Source organism: Triticum urartu, chromosome 7A (genome assembly GCF_056163025.1).
Source record: "Triticum urartu cultivar PI428250 chromosome 7A, HENAU_Tu73, whole genome shotgun sequence".
Classification (NCBI taxonomy): domain Eukaryota; kingdom Viridiplantae; phylum Streptophyta; class Magnoliopsida; order Poales; family Poaceae; genus Triticum; species Triticum urartu.
This window is the reverse complement of record NC_141879.1, coordinates 667,511,372-667,526,237: the sequence shown is the minus strand read 5'-3', so window position 1 is coordinate 667,526,237 and position 14,866 is coordinate 667,511,372. Positions and strand designations below refer to the sequence as shown.

Genomic DNA, 14,866 nt, shown 5'->3' with positions numbered 1-14,866 from the left:
CTTCAACATGAAGACGAAAGTGGTGGATGGCCAACACGCGGAGTGCGGAGGCGCCATAGTTAGCAAGCTAGCCAATGTCTCCTGGCCGAAAGGCACTTTCATGGAGACTATAAAGGAATGGCAGAAACATTGGTTCTATATCACAAAGCCCCGCGGCACCACCTGGGCCGCAACTGCCAAATTCAACTCTTGCGCTCCCATGTGACTCACCTCTGGGGTCGAGAAGGGCCCAAACTGGTGTTCGTCAGATGAGCTGATGGCGCTGCAGACGCGCATTCAAAGCAGGGTGGATAGAGATATCAAACTCGTCGATATAATCCAGGTGATGCTAGTCCGCCGGATTCTTCCATGCCAAAGCCGAAGCCGCCCTCTTTGGGAGTTCAATCTGAAGAAACACCATACCCTGAAGAGGCTCTTCGAAACCACTCATGAAGATGCCTGGAGGTTGCTTTTTAAGGGCAACGAAACTCCGCCGGCCACGGATTCGGACTGTGGGCATGACATCAACCACCTCGCCAATGAGTTATATTATTCTTACTGCATCCCTTACTTGTTTGTTTCAAGGATGAGGTCTAAGCCTTTATTATCATGGCTTCTTCAGGAGTGGACGGAGAAGACGAAGCTGATCCAATGTCTGGCTCCGCTTCCAGAAGAACCGGTCATCCCACGTTTAGCGAAGATGCTGGTGCCGGCGCATTATAAGGCGCCAGAGAAGGTCACCGGGAAGGCCAAGGGGGTCCGGAGTGGCCCCCACCGCCGGGGTGTGATACGTCTCCAACGTATCTATATATTTTGATTGCTCCATGCTATATTATCTTCTGTTTTGTACATTATTGGGCTTTCTTATTCACTTCTATATTATTTTTGGGACTAACCTATTAACCGGAGGCCCAGCCCAGAATTGTTGTGTTTTGCCTATTTCAGAGTTTCGCAGAAAAAGAATATCAAAAGGAGACCAAACGGAATGAAACCTTCGGGAACATGATTTTCGGAACGAATATACCTACGTACCCCCAAACAATCAAAGACGGAGCCAAAAACCTAATTCCACTTCCGTAACTTTCTCTATCCACGAGATCCCATCTTGGGGCCTGTTCCGGAGCTCTGCCAGAGGGGGCATTGATCACGGAGGGCTTCTACATCAACACCATACCCTCTCCGATGAAGTGTGAGTAGTTTATCTCAGACCTTCGGGTCCATAGTTATTAGCTAGATGGATTCTTCTCTCTTTTTTGGATCTCAATACAATGTTCTCCCCCTCTCTCGTGGAGATCTATTCGATGTAATCTTCTTTTGTGGTGTGTTTGTTGAGATCGATGAATTGTGGGTTTATGATCAAGTTTATCTATGAACAATATTTGGATCTTCTGAATTCTTTTATGTATGATTGGTTATATTTGAAAGTCTCTTCGAATTATCAGTTTGGTTTGGCCTACTAGATTGATCTTTCTTGCAATGGGAGAAGTGCTTAGCTTTGGGCTCAATCTTGCGATGTCCTTTCCCAATGATAGTAGGGGCAGCCAGGCACGTATTGTATTGTTGCCATCGAGGATAACAAGATGGGGTTTTTATCATATTGCATGAATTTATCCCTCTACATCATGTCATCTTGCTTAAAGCGTTACTCTGTTCATATGAACTTAATACTCTAGATGCATGCTGGATAGCGGTCGATGTGTGGAGTAATAGTAGTAGATGTAGGAAGGAGTCGGTCTACTTGTCTCGGACGTGATGCCTATATACATGATCATACTTCCTCCGTCCCGAAATTCATGTCGCAGGGGGTTTCAATTTTGAACTACCGTAATTTTCACAAAAACACCCTTCCGCAACTTCAAATTCTCTCAAAGCAACCTGCACGCAGGCTCAGATCAGGGGAAGATCCTGCCGTCGGCCGGGCTCCAGGCCGGTGGAGCTCCTGTCGCTGCTGCCGGTGGAGCTCCTGCCGCTGCTGCATCTTATGCTGCAGATTCTCCCCTGCTGTCGGCCGCTGCTTCCGCACAGGAGCTGCCCCCACTCCAAAAATGAGCCCGTCTCCTTCCCCTCCGGCAGCGGCATCCGCACAGGGGCTCGGTGCCGTCGCACCTCCTCAGTCCTTCTCGAGCATACCAGGAGCTCCGCCTTGCCGATACCTACACCCCCCTTGAGCCACGCTTACTGGGAAGTCGCTGATCAACAGAATCGATCCCGTCTCCTCCCACTCCGGCCGCCGATTCTGCACACGAGCCCAACGCCATCGCTCCTCCTCTGGTTTCCCAGAGCGGCTCAACAGCTTCAGGGTGATCTTCGGGTCCTCTAGGTCACTTTTCCCCTATCGATTGGTTGCTGGTTTGCCTGGCCGTGCTGGTCTGCCGCTTGCTGCCATTGGAGCTCGTCAGTAGCTCCTCCAGTGACCAAAAACCGGCACCGCTGCCATTGGAGTATCACCCATGCTCGAGTGCATGCACACTCGCCCACGCTGCATGCTTGCCGGTGGAGCTCGTGCTCGTGCTGACCTGTTGTTCTTCACTGCTGATCTTCTCTGAAGAAGAAGAAGAAGAAGAAGAAGGTACAGTATAATCTCTGGTCTTCTGTTGTTCTTCCCCTATCGATTGATCTGTAGCGACTGTTGTTGTAATCTCTGTTGGGGATCGTAGCAGAAATTTAAAATTTTCTATGCATCACCAAGATCAATCTATGGAGTAATCTAGCAAAGAGGGGAAGGAGAGTGCATCTACATACCCTTGTAGATCGCTAAGCGGAAGCGTTCAAGTGAACGGGGTTGATGGAGTCGTACTCGTCGTGATCCAAATCACCGATGATCCTAGTGCCAAACGGACGGCACCTCCGTGTTCAACACACGTACAGCCCGGTGACGTCTCCTACGCCTTGATGCAGCAAGGGGAGAAGGAGAGGTCGGGGAAGACTCCATCCAGCAGCAGCACGACGGCATGGTGGTGAAGGAGAAGCGTGGTAATCTTGCAGGGCTTCCCCAAGCACCACGGGAGAAGAGGAGGACTTGGGAGAGGGGGAGGGCTGCGCCAGAACTTGGGTGCGGCTGCCCTCCCACCTCCCACATATATATAGGGGCAAGGGAGAGGGGGGCCGGCCCCCTCAAATCCAATCTGAGGAGGGGGCGGCGGCCAAGGGGGGTTGCCTTGCCCCCCAACGCAAGGGGGCGCCCCCCCTTTAGGGTTCCCCCAAACCCTAGGCGCATGGGCCCTAGGGGGGAGGCGCCCAGCACACTAAGGGGCTGGTCCCTTCTCCACACACAGCCCATATTCCGGTGACCGTATGATGACTTCCCATATATAAATCTTTACCTCCGGACCATTCCGGAACTCCTCGTGATGTCCGGGATATCATCCGGGACTCCGAACAACATTCGGTGACCACGTACATACTTTCCCTATAACCCTAGCGTCATCGAACCTTAAGTGTGTAGACCCTACGGGCTCAGGAGTCATGCAGACTTGGCCGAGACAACTCTCCGGTCAATAACCAACAGCGGGATCTGGATACCCATGTTGGATCCCACATGCTCCACGATGATCTCATCGGATGAACCATGATGTCAAGGATTCAATCAATCCCGTATTCAATTCCCTTTGTCCAGCGGTATTGTACTTGCCCGAGATTCGATCGTCGGTATCCCGATACCTTGTTCAATCTCGTTACCGGCAAGTCTCTTTACTCGTTCCATAACACATCATCCTGTGATCAACTCCTTGATCACATTGTGCACATTATGATGATTTCCTACCGAGTGGGCCCAGAGATACCTCTCCATTTACACGGAGTGACAAATCCCAGTCTCGATTCGTGCCAACCCAACAGACACTTTTGGAGATACCTGTAGTGAACCTTTATAGCCACCCAGTTATGTTGTGACGTTTGGTACACCCAAAGCATTCCTTCGGTATCCGGGAGTTGCACAATCTCATGGTCTAAGGAAATGATACTTGACATTAGAAAAGCTTTAGCATACGAACTACACGATCTTTGTGGTAGGCTTAGGATTGATGTGATCCCTTATCAACGACATCCAATGTCCATGGTCAGGAAACTGTAACCATCTATTGATCAACGAGCTAGTCAACTAGAGGCTTACTAGGGACATGGTGTTGTCTATGTATCCACACATGTATCTGAGTTTCCTATCAATACAATTCTAGCATGGATAATAAACGATTATCATGAACAATGAAATATAATATAATAATAACTAATTTATTATTGCCTCTTGGGCATATTTCCAACAGTCTCCCACTTGCACTAGAGTCAATAATCTAGTTCACATCGCCATGTGATTAACACTCATAGGTCACATCGCCATGTGACCAACATCCAAGAGTCTACTAGACTCAATGATCTAGTTCACATCACTATGTGATAAACACTCAAAGAGTTCTGGGTTTGATCATGCTATGCTTGTGAGAGAGGTTGTAGTCAACGGGTCTTGCCATATTCAGATCCCTATGTATTTTGCAAAACTTTATGTCATATCGTAGATGCTGCTACCACGTTCCACTTGGAGCTATTCCAAATTGTTGCTCCATTATACGTATCCGGTATCTCTACTCAGAGCTATCCGGATAGGTGTTAAGCTTGCATCGACGTAACTCTTTACGTCGAACTCTTTATCACCTCCATAACCGAGAAACATTTCCTTATTCTTCTAAGGATAATTTTGACCGCTATCTGGTGATCCAGTCCTAGATCACCTTTGTACCCTCTTGCCAGACATGTGGCAAGGCACACATCAGGTGCGGTACTCAACATGGCATACCGTATAGAGCCTATGACAAGAGCATAGGGGACGACCTTCGTCCTTCCTCTATCTTCTGCCGTGGTCAAGCTTTGAGTCTTACTCAACTTCACACCTTACAACTCAGGTAAGAACCCCTTCTTTGACTGATCTATTTTGAACTCCTTCAAAAACATGTCAAGGTGTGCGTTCTTTGAAAGTATCATCAGGCGTCTTGATCTATCTCTATAGATCTTGATGCCCAATTTGTAAGCAGCTTTATCCAGGTCTTCCTTTGAAAAACACTCTTCAAACAACCGTTTATGCTTTCTAGAAAGTCTACATTATTTCGAATCAGCAATATGTCATCCACATATACTTATCAGAAATGTTGTAGTGCTCCCACTCACTTTCTTGTAAATACAAATTTCTAGCAAACATTGTATAAACCTAAAAGCTTTGATCACTCCATCAAAACATATATTCCGATTCCGAGATGCTTGCTCTAGTCCATAGAAGGACTTCTGGAGCCAGCATACCTTTTAGCATCCTTAGGATCGTCAAAACCTTTTATTGTATCACATACAACTTTTCTTACAAAAACTAGTAAGAAAACTTGTTTTGACATCCATCTATAAGATTTCATAATCGAAAAATACAGCTAATGCTAACATGATTCCGACGGACTTAAGCATCGCTACGGGTGAGAAATTCTCATCGTAGTCAACTCCTTGAACTTGTGAAAAGACTCTTTCCCACAAGTCGAGCTTCATAGACGGTAACATTACCGCCCACGTCTGTCTTCTTCTTAAAGACCCATTTATCTCACTGGCTTGCCGATCATCGGGCAAGTCCACCAAAGTCCATACTTTGTTCTGATATATGGATCCTATCTCGGATTTCATGGCTTCTAACCATTTGTCGGAATATGGGCCCACCATCGCTTCTCCATAGATCGTAGGTTCATTGTTGTCTAACAACATGATATCTAAGACAGGATTACCGTACCACTTAGGAGTAGTACATATCCTTGTCGACCTACGAGGTTCGATAGAAACTTGATCCAAAGCTTTATGATCACTATCATTAACTTCCTATTCAACAGACGTAGGCGCCACAGAAAACATCTTTCTGTGTTGCATCACTTTCTGGTTGAAGTAAAGGTTCGACAACCTCATCAAGTTCTATCTTCCTCCCACTCAATTATTTCGAGAGAAACTCCTTCTCGAGAAAGGACATGTTCTTAGTGACAAACAATTTGCCCTCGGATCTGAGATAGAAGGTATACCCAACTGTCACCCTTGGGTATCCTATGAAGATGTGTTTGTCCGCTTTGGGTTCGAGCTTCTCCGGCTGAAGCCCTAAGCATCGCAGCCCCAAACATTAAGAAACAACAACTTTGGTTTCTTACCAAACCAATGTTCATACGACGTCGTCTCAACGGACTTAGATGGTGTCCTATCTAAAGTGAATGCAGCTGTCTCTAATGCATAACCTCAAAATGAAAACGGTAGATTGGTAAGAGACATCATAGATCGCACCATATCTCATAAGGTTCGATTACGACGTCCGGACACACCATTACCCTATGGTGTTCCAGGTGGCTTCAACTGTGAAACAATTCCACAATGTCTTAAGTGTTTACCAAACTCATAACTCAGAAATTCTCATTGATCAGATCGTAGGAATTTGATCTTCTTGTTATGATGATTCTTAACTTCACTCTGAAATCGCTTGAACTTTTCAAACATTTCAGACTTGTGCTTCATTAAGTAAATATACCTATATATACTCAAATCGTCAGTGAAGATGAGAAAATAGCGATATCCACCGCACACTTCAATTCTCATTGGATCACACGCATCAGCATGTATGATTTCCAACAAGTTACTTGCCCGTTTCATTGTACTTGAAAACGGGGTCTTTAGTCATCCTGCCCATGACGCATGGCTCGCATGTGTCAAGTGATTCAAAATCAAGTAACTCCAAACATCCATCGACATGGAGTTTCTTCATGCATCTTACACCAATATGACCTAAGCGGCAGTGCCACGAGAAAGTGGTACTATCATTATTAACTCTACATCTTTTGGCGTGAACATGTGTATTACCACGACCGAGATTCAATGAACCATTCACATAGGGTGCATGACCATGAAAGGTATCATTCATGTAAACAGAATAACCATTATTCTCTAATTTAAATGAATAACCGTATTGCAATGAACATGATCTAATCATATTCATGCTCAACGTACACACCTGATAACATTTATCAAGGTTCAATACTAATCCCGAAGGCAGATGGAGCGTGCAATGGTGATCTCATCAACTTTGTAAACACTTCCAACACACATCGTCACCTCGCCCTTAGCCAGTCTCCGTTTAGTCCGTAGCTTTTGCTTCAAGTCACCAATAATAGTAACTGAACCGGTATCCAATACCCAGGTGCTACCAGGAGTACTAGTGAGGTACACATTAATAACACGTATATACTTTGTTGAAGTTGCCAGCCTTCTTATCTACCATGTATTTGGGGTAATTCCGCTACCAGTGACCGTTCCCCTTACAATAGAAGCACTTAGTCTCGGGTTTGGGTTCAACCTTGGTTCCTTCACTGGAGCGGCAACTGGTTTTCCATCCATGAAGTTTCCCTTCTAGCCCTTGCCCTTCTTGAAACCAGTGGTCTTGTTAAACCATCAACACTTGATGCTCCTTCTTGATTTCTACCTTTTGCGGTCTTAAGCACCGCGAACAGCTCCGGGATCAACTCCATCCCTTGCATGTCATAGTTCATCACGAAGATCTAGTAGCTTAGTGATAGTGGCTAGAGAACTCTATCAATCACTATCTTATCTGGAAGTTTAACTCCCACTTGATTTAAGTGATTGTAGCACCCAGACATTCTGAGCACATGCTCACTAGCTGAGCTATTCTCCTCCATCTTGTTGTCAAAAGAACTTGTCAGAGGTCTCACACCTCTCAACACGGGCATGAGCCTGAAATCCCAATTTCAGCTCTTGGAACATCTCATATGTTCTATGGCGTTCAAAACGTCATTGGAATCCCGATTCTAAGCCGTAAAGTATGGTGCACTAAACTATCAAGTAGCCATCAGGATGTGTCTGTCAGGTGTTCACAACATCCACAGACGACGTTGTAGGGGTTTGCACATCGAGAGGTGCATCAAAGACGTAAGCCTTCTGTGTAGCAGTGAGGACACTCCTCGGACTACGGGCCTAGTCCGCATCATTTCTTACAATATCTTTCAACTTAATCTTTCTCTAGGAACATATTGAAACAGGGAGCTACAACGTGAGCTACTTATCTACAACATATTTGCAAAGACAATTTAGACTATGTTCATGATAATTAAGTTCATCTAATCAAATTATTTAATGAACTCCCACTCAGATAGACATCCCTCTAGTCATCTAAGTGAAACATGATCCGAGTCAACTAGGCCGTGTCCGATCATCACGTGAGACGGACTAGTCAACATCGGTGAACATCTTCATGTTGATCGTATCTTCTATATGACTCATGCTCGACCTTTCGGTCTTCCGTGTTCCGAGGCCATGTATGTACATGCTAGGCTCGTCAAGTCAACCTAAGTGTATTGCGTGTGTAAATCTGGCTTACACCCGTTGTATTCGAACGTTAGAATCTATCACACCCGATCATCACGTGGTGCTTCGAAACAACGAACCTTCGCAACGGTGCACAGTTAGGGGGGACACTTTTCTTGAAATTTTAGTGAGGGATGATATTATTTAAGCTACCGTCGTTCTAAGCAAATAAGATGTAAAACATGATAAACATCACATGCAATCAAATAGTGACATGATATGGCCAATATCATTTTGCTCCTTTTGATCTCCATCTTCGGGGCTCCATGATCATCATTGTCACCGGCATGACACCATGATCTCCATCATCATGATCTCCATCATCGTGTCTTCTTGAAGTTGTCTCGTCATCTATTACTTCTACTACTATGGCTAACGCTTTAGCAATAAAGTAAAGTAATTACATGATGTTTATGTTGACACGCAGGTCATAAATAAATTAAGACAACTCCTATGGCTCCTGCCGGTTGTCATACTCATCGACATGCAAGTCGTGATTCCTATTACAAGAACATGATCAATCTCATACATCACATATATCATTCATCACGTCCTTTTGGCCATATCACATCACAAGGCATATGCTGCAAAAACAAGTTAGACGTCCTCTAATTGTTGTTGCAAGTTTTTACGTGGCTGCTATAGGTTTCTAGCAAGAACGTTTCTTACCTACGCCAAAACCACAACGTGATATGCCAATTTCTATTTACCCTTCAGAAGGACCCTTTTCATCGAATCCGATCCGACTAAAGTGGGAGAGACAGACACCCGCTAGCCACCTTATGCAACTAGTGCATGTTAGTCGGTGGAACCAGTCTCACGTAAGAGTACGTGTAAGGTCGGTCCGGGCCGCTTCATCCCACGATGTCGCCGAATCAAGATAAGACTACTAACGGCAAGCAAATTGGCAATATCGACGCCCACAACTGCTTTGTGTTCTACTCGTGCATAGAAACTACGCATAGACCTAGCTCATGATGCCACTGTTGGGGATCGTAGCAGAAATTTAAAATTTTCTACGCATCACCAAGATCAATCTATGGAGTAATCTAGCAACAAGGGGAAGGAGAGTGCATCTACATACCCTTGTAGATCGCTAAGCGAAAGCATTCAAGTGAACGGGGTTGATGGAGTCGTACTCGTCGTGATCCAAATCACCGATGATTCTAGTGCCGAACGGACGGCACCTCCGCGTTCAACACACGTACTGCCCGGTGACGTCTCCTATGCCTTGATCCAGCAAGGGGAGAAGGAGAGGTTGGGGAAGACTCCATCCAGCAGCAGCACGACGGCATGGTGGTGAAGGAGGAGCGTGGTAATCCTGCAGGGCTTCGCCAAGCACCGCGGGAGAAGAGGAGGACTTGGGAGAGGGGGAGGGCTGCGCCAGAACTTGCGTGCGGCTGCCCTCCCACCTCCCACATATATATAGGGGCAAGGGAGAGGGGGGCCAGCCCCCTCAGATCCAATCTGAGGAGGGGGCGGCGGCCAAGGGGGGTTGCCTTGCCCCCCAAGGCAAGGGGGCGCCCCCCCTTTAGGGTTCCCCCAAACCCTAGGCGCATGGGACCTAGGGGGGAGGTGCCCAGCCCACTAAGGGGCTGGTCCCTTCTCCACACACAGCCCATAAGGCCCTCCGGGGCAGGTGGACCCTCCCGGTGGACCCCCGGAACCCCTCCAGTGGTCCCAGTACAATACCGATAACACCTGAATTATTCCGGTGACCGTATGATGACTTCCCATATATAAATCTTTACCTCCGGACCATTCCGGAACTCCTCGTGATGTCCGAGATCTCATCCGGGACTCCGAACAACATTCGATAACTGCGTACATACTTTCCCTATAACCCTAGCGTCATCGAACCTTAAGTGTGTAGACCCTACGGGTTCGGGAGTCATGCAGACATGGCCGAGACATCTCTCAGGTCAATAACCAATAGCGGGATCTGGATACCCATGTTGGCTCCCACATGCTCCACGATGATCTCATTAGATGAACCACGATGTCAAGGATTCAATCAATCCCGTATTCAATTCCCTTTGTCCAGTGGTATTGTACTTGCCCGAGATTCAATCGTCGGTATCCCGATACCTTGTTCAATCTCGTTACCGGCAAGTCTCTTTGCTCGTTCCGTAACACATCATCCCATGATCAACTCCTTGATCACATTGTGCACATTATGATGATGTCCTACCGAGTGGGCCCAGAGATACCTCTCCGTTTACACGGAGTGACAAATCCCAGTCTCGATTCGTGCCAACCCAACAGACACTTTCGGAGATACCTGTAGTGAACCTTTATAGCCACCCAGTTACGTTGTGACGTTTGGTACACCCAAAGCATTCCTTCCGTATCCAGGAGTTGCACAATCTCATGGTCTAAGGAAATGATACTTGACATTAGAAAAGCTTTAGCATACGAACTACATGATCTTTGTGCTAGGCTTAGGATTGGGTCTTGTCCATCACATCATTCTCCTAATGATGTGATCCCGTTATCAACAAGATCCAATGTCCATGGTCAGGAAACTGTAACCATCTATTGATCAACGAGCTAGTCAACTAGAGGCTTACTAGGGACATGGTGTTGTCTATGTATCCACACATGTATCTGAGTTTCCTATCAATACAAGTCTAGCATGGATAATAAACGATTATCATGAACAATGAAATATAATATAATAATAACTAATTTATTATTGCCTCTAGGGCATATTTCCAACAATCTCTTCATCATGTCGTAAGATATGTGACTTAGATCAGTCATTCAAGATAACACAATTTATGCATGGCACATGAGTATAGACCTGATAATTAAGTAACTGACTCATGTTTAAAAAATGTACTCCATTCCAATTTAGCATGGATTCACAGCACATAGATGCATCCACAGCTCTAGGACCTCTATCAGTACTAGAGGAACAAACAAGAGAATGGTTGTAGAAACTGTTTGTACCATGATATATTAGACAGAATGTTGTCAAACTAATGGACTATCATCCGCAAAACGATCTGGCAAAATATTAAAACAATAAGCGGAAATAAGAGAGTAGAGATGTTTAACTACCCAAAATCTACCACTGGAGTAGTACAAAGTTCAACAGCTAACAATAGTAAGGTGAATTTTGCATGTCCAGCTAACAACAGCTAAACCACTTACTGCAAGAAGAATATGTACTTATCCCTTGCTCCATGATCAAATAAGTCCTTCAAATTCTTGCCTGCTGAATGTGGTACCATTACAACATTAAGTGAAGTATCATTGTCAGACAGTTTTGAATTATTTGAATTAATTTGGGTTAGTGGACTGAAATTTTTGCTTGACAACTACAGCAACTAATGAGGCAAGCAAGGCCTTTGCTGATCTGTATGCTTGGCAAGCAAGGCCTTTGCTAATCTCATCATATCATCTACTGATGATATGAGATTATGTTCTACTGCAATCGCAATCTAGCTTTAGTAAAAAAAAAGCAAGAGTCCCTTGTATGGAGTTAACTGAAAACTGAACATATTCTAAAGTTTTGAGTAAGCTGGAGCAGTACAAAAGCAAGTCTAAAGTTTTCAGTACAAAATAAATCTACTGAATTCTTGTAAAAATGTCTATTGAATTTGCTCCATGTTCTAAACAGAGTACTCCTATATTAATACAGCAACTCAAAAGATAGCACACTGATTACAAATGACACTTTCTAAAATCCTCCATAGACATTTTCAACTTGAATATGGAGTATTTTCAGCAATTGGAACGAATTCTAAAATTCAGTCATTCTAAAATTTACTTTATGCGCAGTTAGAATGACTGAATTTTCTACAATTGGAACAAATTCACCAAGACAGTTTACAGCATCTTCTTTATGTGCAATGTGAGTACAGCTCCTAGTTCATAGTTCACACCTAGATCTCTCTGTTTTTTCAGTTCAAAACCAGTACAAATTCAGACCGAGCTCTGAAGCCCAGAACTCTGAACAAGAACTCTGATCAAGTCTTTCTCCATTGTTCTGGAGGTGACAATGCCGCGCCATGTTTTAGCTGCTATAGAATGATGAAAATGGAAGTGCAGCAAAGACAGACAATACATGAAACTGGAGCTCATAGAGGAATCATTTGTAAGTTCAGCTTGATGACATTTTAGTATTGTTAGCGGACACAAAAAGGGAATAGCAAAAGGTGCTTCTTCCATTCAAGCGGAAACCCTCATTTTTTATTAAAACAGATGATTATTCAGAGCTCAGTTCTTCTAAAGTGTAAAGCCCTAACTCTAATTGGTTTGAGTGTAGTTTGAGAAAATGTAAATGTCCTCCTTTTCTGCCAAGCAGTAGATCAACTAGTTTCTACATAGAAGAAGCACGCACCTAATCAGCACATCCCAATCCCCAACACTGCCAAACTAAAAACGGGCCAATGAGGGGCGAAACAGATGTATGACCATGGTGCGCCAGGAATCCTGCCGTTACGAGGTAGCATTACTAAAGGCGAGCAGCATTCAGTTTATACTTAGACATGAATAAGAACTTTGTCTAAACATTCAGTTTATACTTCAAGATTAAATTGTCTAAAAATTTCAGAATGCTATTGACAGGAGTAGTAAACATTCAGTCTAAATATGAACTCTGCCATTACGTTCAGTATAATTATCAAAAATCTGTAATCTTGCTCAAAGATAGTGACTTGGACCTGCAATTCACCAGCAAATAGGATCTAGAGGGGGAAGGGGAGGGGCACCTTTGACAAGCTCGAGCACCTCCCGGATGCAAGCGCGTGCCCCCTTGGCGGTGGAGTCCTAGAGCGGACAGAGGAGCTCGCCCCCTTGGCGGTGTGGAGTCCTAGAGCGGACGGAGGAGCCCCATTGACGCCACCATCCCGCCGCCGCTGCTGCGTGGCCAGGTAGCCGCGGCTGTAGGAGACGCACTCCTCACCTAACGAGCGGCAGTGGGAGCCCCGTGCAGGCGACTGGCAGAAGCAGTTCTGTCGCGCCATCTTGGTAGTCCCCGCCACAGTTTGAGCACGGCCGCTGCAGATCGGAGTGCCGAAGGGGGAAAATTGCATTTTCACCGATGCGGAGGGACATGCGGGGGGAAGAGAGCGCCGGTGACGCGCGCAAGGGAGAGGGCGCCGGCGCTGGGGAGGGAGAGGAACCGCGGGGGAGGGAGAGGAAGCACAGGCGGCGTGGAGCTGCACGGAGGGGAGCGACGTAGGCGGCGCCGGCCGGTCGGAGAAGGAGGAAGAGAGCGACTACACAGAGGGACTTCGGGTTTGGTCGGGAAAAGGCTGAGGAGTAAATTGCAAAATGACCACTGCGACATGAATTTCGGGACGGAGGGAGTACCTAGATATTCTCATAACTATGCTCAATTCTGTCAATTGCCCAACAGTCATTTGTTCACCCATCGTAAAATACTTATGCTCTTGAGAGAAGCCACTAGTGAAACCTATGGCCCCGGGTCTATCTTCCATCATATTAATCTTCCAACACTTGGTTATTTTCATTGCCTTTTATTTTACTTTGCATCTTTATCATACAAATATTATCTTATCATATCTATCAGATCTCACTCTCGTAAGTGACCATGTAGGGATTGACAACCCCTTATCGCGTTGGTTGCAAGGATTTATTTGTTTTGTGTAGGTGTGAGGGACTCGCACGTAGCCTCCTACTGGATTGATACCTTGGTTCTCAAAACTGAGGGAAATATTTATGCTACTTTGCTGCATCACCCTTTCCTCTTCAAGGGAAAACCAACGCAGTGCTCAAGATGTAGCAGGGTGCTTCGGACGTGACGTCTGAAGATAAGACCAGCTCCTCCACTGTCGAAGACGGCGATGATGAAGAGGAGGAGGAGAACAACCCTCCCCCTAATGAGGGCAGGAAGAAGAGGGCGGCCTCGGTGAATCTGGAGGCGGAGACGTCCAAGAAAGGGAAGAGCTCCCTTGCAGATAACACCGCGTGGGACGTCGGCAGTAGTCCGGAGAGACGCCCCCGCACTAAGCCGCGGGCCGCATCGTAAGTGATAAAACCCATATCCACCCATGAACCAAGTCTTTCCTCTTCGTTGTATTGATATAATCAGTTATGCTATTGCAGTCCAGCTCACGATAGTCCCCAGCGATCCTCATCACGAGGTTCACTGGACTCAAAGGCGATGGCCAGTGATTCGCCGCCGGCCGCTCACTCCCCCAAGGCCAAGGACGATGCGGAGGTGCTTTCCCGAAGGACTGTTCCCGGCAGGGGAGTGGCTCGGGAGGCGCCAGAAGGCGAAACCCCCGTTGTCGGACACCAAGGGGAGTCAATCCCCATGGAGACTGGCGGGGAGGGCCGTATTCAGTTCGGCCCTCAGCCGGACTCGATTCTAGATTCCGGTGCAGCTCCGGAATCCGGCACGCAACCTCCTTCGAAGGAAGGGGGATGCCTATTCCCGTGGTGACCCTTGTCTAACCAGGGGCACCGGATAATCTGCTGGAAGCACTGCAAGGTGCTTCCATTGTGGATGAGCACCGTGTCCTTATGGGCACGGTAA

At 46.2% G+C, this 14,866-nt stretch overlaps 1 pseudogene; it reads right to left on the bottom strand.

Moving 5' to 3' along the window:
- Positions 1-1,834: 1,834 nt before the first annotated feature.
- LOC147961233 (uncharacterized) lies at positions 1,835-13,328 on the bottom strand (annotated as a pseudogene).
- Between the last annotated feature and the right edge of the window lie 1,538 nt (positions 13,329-14,866).